Raw genomic sequence first — 11408 nt, forward strand, 5'->3', positions numbered from 1 at the left:
GATTCTAACATGTATTGACTCAGAGTACTATGTAAATGAAATATTTCTGTACTTCATTCTCAATAAATTTGCAAACATTTCTAAAAACATGCATTCACTTTGTCATTACGGGTATTGTGTGTAGATGGGGGAGAATTATCATTTTTGTTATTCATTTTGAAAAAAAAATTGCTATAAGTTAAGGTGTATGAATACTTTCTGAAGGCACTGTATATAAACTTGGTAAACTATTCTCAACCCTCAAAACTCACCGTTCAGGGTAAAACATTTTTTTAAAGGATGTCAAAAAAATGTCATTGCCAAATTGTCAGTGGCTTAACACAGAGGAATTTTCTTGGTTGCTTAGCCTCTGATTGTACAAGTGGGGATACGCTGGTATTATAACCTTTATTGAACTAGGCAAGTCAGTTAAGAACAAATTCTTATTTACAATGACAGCCTACCTGGGATCAGTGGGTTAACTGCCTTGTTCAGGGGCAGAACGACAGATTTTTACCTTGTCAGTTTGTGGATTCCATCCAGCAACCTTTCGGTTACTGGCCCAACGCTCTAACCACTAGGCTACCTGCCGTACTGAAACTAGTGAGAGTGTCAGTACACTTTATACCCACTCTAATCTTTCTCTCATCTTGGTCCCTCTAGGTTGTGTAAGGTTATAGAGGTCAGTTAGCGGATCAGAGGTGTAGGAGGAAGTGCTTTCAACTGTGTGCAAGAGGGCAATAGTGCATGAAATGTAATGCATGGAACTGTAAACCTTCCTCAAAGACTTAGTGATTTGAAGGCTCCAGGCAGAGTCCAGTCTGAGGTCTGACGTGCCATGCTCCTTTTGGCCAGACACCATCAGACAGCATCAGATAGGTGGCATCATCAGACACATGGCCTCTGCCTCGACGACGATGGCAGTATTATCAGCAGCACCTGTCTTTTTAATGAAGAAATTAGTTAACTTAGGTCAGCAGATGTTTTATTTATTTATTTATTACTAGTTATCATTTTTTCAATTATGCCCAGCTCACCCCTGATGGTACAGTATATGAGGCCTGAGGCAATTGCCTCTTCTGCCTAATGGTAAGCGCCAATGTGCTGCAAGAAACCATGAGGCCTAGCCCTCGATACCTCCCCTCGATACGGGGGTGAGGGAATTTATGTAACTCTGTCTGCACAGCAGGAAGACCAGTCTTAGCGAGGGTGCACACACTGAGACTAGCAGAGTATAATGACCCCTGACAGGGACATTAATATTTTAACTTGACAGAGGTGCACCCACTACTTCACTCTTACCGATTGTTTAAAAAATGTCTACTTAATCCTCAAATACGAAGGTCGTGTTTTCATCGAAAAAGGGTGTAGAAATCGTGTTGAGTCATTCTGGTAGTGTAATAGGATTGGTTAACCATTTCCTGTTGCTATGCTCACTCACTTGTAATGAAATAGCTACATTATAGAAGAGTGACTAGAGTACATTTTCAATGATCAAGTAGGAATTGAATCTTCCCACGTCATAACAGCCACTGGGTTATTATCTTAGGTAATCTACTCTATTCTGCTGAACTCAATGGTTCTGCCCTGCCCCCCCCTTCCCCCACACTGTTTTATTTAGGGAATTGGACAACCTGCTGTCAACAGAGGTGGGTGTTGAAGTACCAAGAACCACAGCGCGTCATCTTTGTACATGTGGCAACGGAAGAGCGCTCCTCATTCTTGGAATTTCATTACCTCAAAATGGCCCTCTCCTCTGTTCTCCTCAGTTCTCAACACTAGGTGGTGATGAGTTTACAGAATGTTATGTCCTACTGTGTAGTCACATGGACATCTTCATATTGCACCTACATTTACATTTACATTTAAGTCATTTAGCAGACGCTCTTATCCAGAGCGACTTACAAATTGGTGCATTCACCTTATAATATCCAGTGGAACAACCACTTTACAATAGTGCATCTAAATCTTTTAAGGGGGGGTTAGAAGGATTACTTTATCCTATCCCAGGTATTCCTTGAAGAGGTGGGGTTTCAGGTGTCTCCGGAAGGTGGTGATTGACTCCGCTGTCCTGGCGTCGTGAGGGAGCTTGTTCCACCATTGGGGTGCCAGAGCAGCGAACAGTTTTGACTGGGCTGAGCGGGAACTGTGCTTCCTCAGAGGTAGGGAGGCGAGCAGGCCAGAGGTGGATGAACGGAGTGCCCTTGTTTGGGTGTAGGGCCTGATCAGAGCCTGAAGGTACGGAGGTGCCGTTCCCCTCACAGCTCCGTAGGCAAGCACCATGGTCTTGTAGCGGATGCGAGCTTCGACTGGAAGCCAGTGGAGAGAGCGGAGGAGCGGGGTGACGTGAGAGAACTTGGGAAGGTTGAACACCAGACGGGCTGCGGCGTTCTGGATGAGTTGTAGGGGTTTAATGGCACAGGCAGGGAGCCCAGCCAACAGTGAGTTGCAATAATCCAGACGGGAGATGACAAGTGCCTGGATTAGGACCTGCGCCGCTTCCTGTGTGAGGCAGGGTCGTACTCTGCGAATGTTGTAGAGCATGAACCTACAGGATCGGGTCACCGCCTTGATGTTGGTGGAGAACGACAGGGTGTTGTCCAGGGTCACGCCAAGGCTCTTAGCACTCTGGGAGGAGGACACAAGGGAGTTGTCAACCGTGATGGCGAGATCATGGAACGGGCAGTCCTTCCCCGGGAGGAAGAGCAGCTCCGTCTTGCCGAGGTTCAGCTTGAGGTGGTGATCCGTCATCCACACTGATATGTCTGCCAGACATGCAGAGATGCGATTCGCCACCTGGTTGTCAGAAGGGGGAAAGGAGAAGATTACTTGTGTGTCATCTGCATAGCAATGATATGAGAGACCATGTGAGGATATGACAGAGCCAAGTGACTTGGTGTATAGCGAGAATAGGAGTGGGCCAAGAACAGAGCCCTGGGGGACACCAGTGGTGAGAGCACGTGGTGCGGAGACAGATTCTCGCCACGCCACCTGGTAGGAGCGACCTGTCAGGTAGGACGCAATCCAAGCGTGGGCGGCGCCGGAGATGCCCAGCTCGGAGAGGGTGGAGAGGAGGATCTGATGGTTCACGGTATCAAAGGCAGCAGATAGGTCTAGAAGGATGAGAGCAGAGGAGAGAGAGTTAGCTTTAGCAGTGCGGAGAGCCTCCGTGACACAGAGAAGAGCAGTCTCAGTTGAATGCCCAGTCTTGAAACCTGACTGATTAGGATCAAGAAGGTCATTCTGAGAGAGATAGCAAGAGAGCTGGCCAAGGACGGCACGTTCAAGAGTTTTGGAGAGAAAGGAAAGAAGGGATACTGGTCTGTAGTTGTTGACATCGGAGGGATCGAGTGTAGGTTTTTTCAGAAGGGGTGCAACTCTCGCTCTCTTGAAGACGGAAGGGACGTAGCCAGCGGTCAAGGATGAGTTGATGAGCGAGGTGAGGTAGGGGAGAAGGTCTCCGGAAATGGTCTGGAGAAGAGAGGAGGGGATAGGGTCGAGTGGGCAGGTTGTTGGGCGGCCGGCCGTCACAAGACGCGAGATTTCATCTGGAGAGAGAGGGGAGAAAGAGGTCAAAGCACAGGGTAGGGCAGTGTGAGCAGGACCAGCAGTGTCGTTTGACTTAGCAAACGAGGATCGGATGTCGTCAACCTTCTTTTCAAAATGGTTGACGAAGTCATCCGCAGAGAGGGAGGAGGGGGGAGGGGGAGGAGGATTCAGGAGGGAGGAGAAGGTAGCAAAGAGCTTCCTAGGGTTAGAGGCAGATGCTTGGAGTTTAGAGTGGTAGAAAGTGGCTTTAGCAGCAGAGACAGAAGAGGAAAATGTAGAGAGGAGGGAGTGAAAGGATGCCAGGTCCGCAGGGAGGCGAGTTTTCCTCCATTTCCGCTCGGCTGCCCGGAGCCCTGTTCTGTGAGCTCGCAGTGAGTCGTCGAGCCACGGAGCAGGAGGGGAGGACCGAGCCGGCCTGGAGGATAGGGGACAGAGGAAATCAAAGGATGCAGAGAGGGAGGAGAGGAGGGTTGAGGAGGCAGAATCAGGAGATAGGTTGGAGAAGGTTTGAGCAGAGGGAAGAGATGATAGGATGGAAGAGGAGAGAGTAGCGGGAGAGAGAGAGCGAAGGTTGGGACGGCGCAATACCATCCGAGTAGGGGCAGAGTGAGAAGTGTTGGATGAGAGCGAGAGGGAAAAGGATACAAGGTAGTGGTCGGAGACTTGGAGGGGAGTTGCAATGAGATTAGTGGAAGAACAGCATCTAGTAAAGATGAGGTCAAGCGTATTGCCTGCCTTGTGAGTAGGGGGGGAAGGTGACACCTACTGTGTCTTGCTTATCAGATCCCACTAGACTAACATCAAGAAGCTCAATTTAGTTCAGAATTTGATATCTCACAATAATAGCCTAAATGCTGTCACTTGTATATTGTTAAACAAGGAAGAGGTATTGCTCCTATCAAGCTAGGCTTTTGAGACATTTTGGTGGAAAACTGAACATACCAGTTGAGTGACAATGTTCTCTTTTCTGGGACCTGTTACTACACAGCAGTTTTTTTATATGAAGAACAAATATAATTAATCATATCCTTACAGTACAATTTACAGTATATTGGTTGAGGGTTGAAGATCTGTATCTATCAACTGTTGCCTCTAACTGTGGCTCTGAAGATGGACAGACAGACTGACATGATACCAGGGCAGAACCAGAGGCACATAGGGGGCACAGGGGCACATGCCTCCTCAGATTTATCCTGTTTAATAATAATAATAATTATGAAGTTGGCTTTAGCTAGCCCAGATAGGTTCCTAATCTCCCAACCTCACAACTAGCTACCAAGAAGCCATTTCAGGCTGTCAATCAAGTTAGAGTAGCTAGCTTGTCTAACTATCTTAGCTGGCATGCCTTCTGGCAAGGCTGGTAGACTTTCAAAAAAAAAGCAATAACTAAATATACTGAATCAGACATTCATTTAAATCCTTTACTCAGATTTGAACAGAAATGCAGAGAAGCATATTTAGTTTCTTAAAAAAAGGAACCAGCAGGGTACAGACAGCTCAAGAAGGTATGCTCAGATATGCTGAAATATTTTTTACATACCTGTAGAATTAAGCATAATCATTTTGACTCTAGATTGCAGGTAAAGGCTGTTTCAGGTGTTTAAAAAATCCCAAATGTTCCAACTTCCGGATGGGGGGGCATAGCCCCACTCCGGACCACCCCCCAGCCATCCTCACATACTCTGAGGAACCACCGCTCACTAACTTCACAGCGACAAACGACATGACAAAGAGCTCCCACTGTTTAGTGGATAGCTCAATCTGTCTGTCCCTCCGATGTAATGCAGAAACGATACAAACACTCTCAGGTTCTTGGACTTCCAGACAGAAGGGATAGCAATTGTGCAACAATCGATTCTCTCTCTCTTCTTCTTCTCCCTCTCACTCTCTCTGTCCCTTCTTCTGTGCAACACATGCACACACATGAAAGCAGTTTCTCGTGACTGGCAGAAGCTAGAATCTTTCATGGAACTCTATATGTGTGTTATTATGCACTTCAGGTTTGACAAGGAGTTTGAAACATTTTCACTTTCAGTTTTTTATGGGGGCTAGATAGCATAGCCTATACGTATAATGGAATATGTTATGTCAAGGCTATGCTATGTCAAGGCTATGCTATGTCAGGGCTATGCTATGTCAAGCTGGCACCTCTACAACTCAAGAGATCAGGGATGGGGAAAGTACCATAAGGTACCATTTATCATCTAAGAGGATTTTTCCATTTTCGAAATGGAATTTCAATTCACTTCCTTCATTGAAATGAAATGTATATGGTTATCATCACGTTATGCATGTAACATCTGAGATATATCTTGTTGAAACTGAACAAATTGCGGTACAGCAGGCTGCTCCAAAGCAAGAGAGCTATTAACTAGTGTTGGGCTATGATGACAAGCCTTTTGTCATCTGTATTTAAATGAGTCACTAACCAGGAGTGACAGGACCTCCATTCCCCTGCTGGGAGGGGAATGGAGTTCCTCGTTTATGCAGCTCTATTTTAGAACAAGTTATTTCCTTCTTGGCCGGTTTTCATGAAAATTCCACTTAAAAATCCTTCCTGGTTGACAAAGGCCGTAGAAAATTTGTGGCTAGAATCTCCTCACAATATCCTCCTTGACCAGATAACATCTTGTCCTTAATAATGCCATCACTTAAATGAACTTTAAAATCGTCTCATGTCCTAGCTGTAGGCTACTTCTTTTAATGGCTCTAACATGCACTCATCTTACAGCTTGTGAGATTACCTAAAACATGTTTCCCAGCATTCTAATATGAGTTGAAGAAAATGTGAATAAAAGTTGTAAGGTGAAACATTGGAAACCAAACTTCTTAAGAGAGGTGAATTTATTGGAAATCCTTTGAAATCAACATCGGAAGACATACTCAATCAGGCGGGGACACACACTCGATGAAAGTCATAACTTGAGAGAGTTTTACAAGATCAAGGCAGAAAATGACTGTTTGCAAAGGCATAATGGAGATTATGAGCCCCGGCTCTCATATCTGAAACTGTGCTGAGTGGAGGCTACAACTGCCTCGAATACATCTCAGACATTACACTGGAGCGGAGACTGGCTGATGTCTCACTGTCACCCCTGAGGACACTGTTGATCCAAGGCATGTAGGCAGAGAGCTTCATGTAGACAGCGTATTTCTCCCTGGCACAGGCCTTATCGAAGGACAGGATCCCTGCAGCATACACTCTGCCGTCTTTGGGGTCCTGGACTGCCAGGGCACCGCCTGCATCCCCGAAGCACACATTCTCCTGGTACTTGCTGGCTCCAGTACAGAACATGTTGTTGTCTATGGTTGGAGTCCCGTTCAGCATTTGGCCACTGGGGTTGTACTCTGCCTTACAGAAGCCGTGCGATACCACAGGCAACACCAGGTGTTTCAGTGACTCAGTGGGGGTGAAGTGGACCCCCCAGCCCCAGCCTGTGATGATGCCTTTCTCCTGGGCTGCCTCAGCCAGGTCCTCACCCCTCTCAGGCAGAGGGATGGGTGAATGGCTCCTTCAGCTGAATCAGAGCCAGGTCATTGTCCCAGTCTGACACGTTCTGGAAGCCTGGGTGCAGAACCACCTAGAAGGGTAAAGGGAATAATTCATAGGACCTCTTTTTGATGATCTACTGTTTTTGTGCTCTAACTACCTGTAAGACTGAAAAGGATGATGTAGGTGAGAGAGCCCAGTGCAGTTCTGCTTGCTGAAAATACTGAATTGTCTGAATATTGTTTGAAAGAGATGGTAATGACATACTAGCTCACCTTTTCTACAGCAACTTCTTTGGCGGCATTGGCTTGGGAGCATCGCGTGATGCCTAGGTACACCTTGGGGATGATTGGTTTTCTCCCCTGGGTGTCCTGCCTACTCTTCCTGACAAACAAGTTCCTGCCAGCGGTCAGGACCCAGCAGTCAGAGATTAGAGCTCCCCAGCAAAGCCCCCGTTCATGACGTTTTCACTCAGGTAGACCATGGCCTGCCAGGGGACATGAGGGGCCAGGGTGCCCCCAACCATACGCCTGAAGCGCAGGTCTGGGCAAGAAACACAACAACATTATTTGTATACAATCTATACAATCTCTATATATGTAAAACATCCCCATCTCCCTCGCACCACCTAGCACATACTGCTGTGCAACTCAAACACAACTGTAAAAGATTATTGCAGAAAAATTAAATGTGTCTCAATACAATTTCAGCCGTAGTTTCAGTTTGAGTTTGAGTTTGCTAAAATCAGCACTATTTACTTGAATACACACAGAATTTGGTAATAGCTTTGTGGAACCTTGACCTGACAAATGCTAAGTAAATTCATACATCTGTCACAACTTCCACCGAAGGTGGCTCCTCTCCCTGTTCGGGCGGTGCTCGGCGGTCGTCGTCGCCGGCCTACTAGCTGCCACGGATCCATTTTTCCTTTTCGTTTGTGTTTGTCTGTTTTTTCACACCTGTGTTCATTTAGTTGATTTCGGTGGGTTTATTTACACCCCGCTGCCTGCTAGTCTTTGTGCGGGATTGTTTGCATTTGTTCTACGTTAGGGGTGAGTGTCTGCACCATGGGGTTTTCGTTTTATTCGGTAGTGTTACCGTTTTCGAGATTTTGTTTTAGGAGTCGAGGTTTCTCCTCCGCGTGTGCAATTAGTTTCCCTGTGTGTGGCGACTTCGTTTTGTGCGTGTTTTTCCCTCATATTGTATTTTGAGTAGGGACTACTATAATAAACGTTTGTGCCACTGGAACTTCCTTGCTCTACTGCTCCTGATTCCTGCACCTCCCTCCTACTAGGAGGCATTGTAACAAATCATCTACTATTATCTGAAAAAATGACTGTTGTCATGACTTGAGCCAGACAAGGCTAGCTTTCACAGAATTACCTTGGGGGGTCACAATACGCAGAAACCTAAATGAGGATGGAATTAGTGTCGTTTCTCTTCTCAAACATTTTTCTTGAAACGCTTGATGAGAGGTGGATTTTTCGAGGTATTTTACTTTTAAAGGCTTTCATGCTCTGTAGATTTTCCTAATGACATATCTTACCATTCAGCTTGGAGGAAGCTGAGACTGAGGAGCTCTCCTTTCTTTCTTCCCTGCTTGCCTTCTCTTTGATCCCTGTCATCTCATGTGTGTCGCTGCTGAATCGATTTCTAAGATAATCGGGATAATAGCTGTGAGCCGTGAGACTTAACAAGGTTCTCACTTGAAAGTGATGGTGACATCCTCATTTTGGCCACAGCTACTGTATTCTCTTCCTCTTACAGAGGCCAACAGGCTGAATAGAAACAGCTACTGTATTCTCTTCCTCTTACAGAGGCCAACAGGCTGAATAGGAACAGCTACTGTATTCTCTTCCTCTTACAGAGGCCAACAGGCTGAATAGGAACAGCTACTGTATTCTCTTCCTCTTACAGAGGCCAACAGGCTGAATAGGAACAGCTACTGTATTCTCTTCCTCTTACAGAGGCCAACAGGCTGAATAGGAACAGCTACTGTATTCTCTTCCTCTTACAGAGGCCAACAGGCTGAATAGGAACAGCTACTGTATTCTCTTCCTCTTACAGAGGCCAACAGGCTGAATAGGAACAGCTACTGTATTCTCTTCCTCTTACAGAGGCCAACAGGCTGAATAGGAACAGCTACTGTATTCTCTTCCTCTTACAGAGGCCAACAGGCTGAATAGGAACAGCTACTGTATTATCTTCCTCTTACAGAGGCCAACAGGCTGAATAGAAACAGCTACTGTATTCTCTTCCTCTTACAGAGGCCAACAGGCTGAATAGGAACAGCTACTGTATTCTCTTCCTCTTACAGAGGCCAACAGGCTGAATAGGAACAGCTACTGTATTCTCTTCCTCTTACAGAGGCCAACAGGCTGAATAGGAACAGCTACTGTATTCTCTTCCTCTTACAGAGGCCAACAGGCTGAATAGGAACAGCTACTGTATTCTCTTCCTCTTACAGAGGCCAACAGGCTGAATAGGAACAGCTACTGTATTCTCTTCCTCTTACAGAGGCCAACAGGCTGAATAGGAACAGCTTGTGACTGCTCAGCTCAGAGTAGCCTGAGGGGAGCCATAGTGAAGATTGGCTTCAGAACATCCGATTAGAGTGACAGTGTAATTGAAATGTGAGTGATATCCTTACACGAACCAGTCAGAATGTGCCAGCAAATATAATATGTTTTGGATATAGAAGAATTGCACATGCATGTCCAATATTTTTTGGCGATATTCTGCATCAGTGGTGTATCCAATACCCACCTTAACATAGACATGGGATAAGAAAGGGTGTCAATGCTCCTTGATCTTGTTTTTGTTTGAAAGCGTTTCCTCTCTCCATTCAGAACATTTAATCCCTCTCACTTTGTTGACATTTCAATGTAAATCAGAAGAAGTAAGCCTGTACTGGCATAAAGCAGGGAGTTGGTTATGTGTCCGTTAGATAGATAGTTACCTGAATCGCCTGAGATCTCATCAATTGCATGTGATTCTTGGGTTTTGACTTTGATTTTGATTCTGACCTGAGCCAGACAGACACAGGAGGCTGCGAGGAGCACTGCCAGGGCTGACCTGTGGACAGAAGGAACACATGAATACAGTGCACACACACAGGGCCAACTGACAGACAGAGCCCAAACACTCACCAGTATCACAGCTAACTGTTCCAATTTGGATTGGTACTGCAATGACAACAATTGCCAGGCAACTAGGGTTTTGTTGAGGAAAGAACATGAAAGGTATAACATACCACATTTTGATGGAAATATCAGTATATCAGTTTGTATGTTGAGCTGTGTCTCCTCTGTAAAGACGATGTACTCTGTGAGAAGTTATGGGACCAAGGCCTTAAATCTGCTGAGGAGAGAACTCACCCCCTGTCTGCCCACCCCTGGGAATTTTGCTGGCCACAGCTTCGGCTCTGATTCCCGAAAATCTGAGAGATTGCAAAATCTCTGTTCTTGCCAACCCGTTATTGGGATCATGTCTAAACCCTGGCCCCATCTGGAGCTCAGCCACAGCCAACTAGTATCAGAGAAGACCATCTGAGGGATAAATCATTTCATAGGGTATGAATTATGAAATCAGAACAGGACACAGCACATCTATAATTTGTGTGTCAGTTTGGTTTATTGCAAGGAAATGAGGTGGATATAAATGCTACATCAGAGTGTGTTATTTTAAAAGTCTGGTACCATCAGAATAGCCAAACGTTTTCTTCATTATGTTATTTGGAAAACCCCATTAAAAAGTTGTTGAAGTTGTTGTTGACTCACATTTGCTGTTTATGACTCACTTTGGTAACACTTTACTTGACATCCAGCGTCATAACACGTTATGTCACAGACATAACCAGGTTATAATATGTCATAACAGCTGACATAACTTGTCATAACCTGTTATAATATGGTCATAACACTGTCATGACACATATTTAGACCTGTTGTGACATATATTGCGTTATTTTATGGCTGGTTATGTCACCTACATAAGAGTGTCAAAACCCACAAAACCTACCACACAAGGCAAAACATTCCATTACACCATAGCCTACATGTGAACAGTGTTTATGTTATATATATATATTTTAAATTGACCATATTCAATTATCATTGTAATTGTGCACACATTGATGTCAGACATGCACCAACCCCAATTCTTTGTGGCTGATGACTGATTTCAGAAGCAGGACAAGACACCCTCTTTTTTACTGATATAAGGGCATGCATAGTTGAAGTCGGAAGTTTACATACACCTTAGCCAAAGTACGTTCATCTCTAGGAGACAGAACGTGTCTCCTTCCTGAGCGGTATGACGGCTGCATGGTCCCATGGTGTTTATACTTGCGTACTATTGTTTGTACAGATGAACATGGTACCTTCAGGCA

The 11408-nt window shown here is 45.3% G+C and overlaps 1 pseudogene; it reads right to left on the minus strand.

Moving 5' to 3' along the window:
* Positions 1–6458: 6458 nt before the first annotated feature.
* On the minus strand, positions 6459–10631 carry LOC106562188 (haptoglobin-like; annotated as a pseudogene).
* Between the last annotated feature and the right edge of the window lie 777 nt (positions 10632–11408).

Source organism: Salmo salar, chromosome ssa11 (genome assembly GCF_905237065.1).
Source record: "Salmo salar chromosome ssa11, Ssal_v3.1, whole genome shotgun sequence".
NCBI classification, from domain to species: domain Eukaryota; kingdom Metazoa; phylum Chordata; class Actinopteri; order Salmoniformes; family Salmonidae; genus Salmo; species Salmo salar.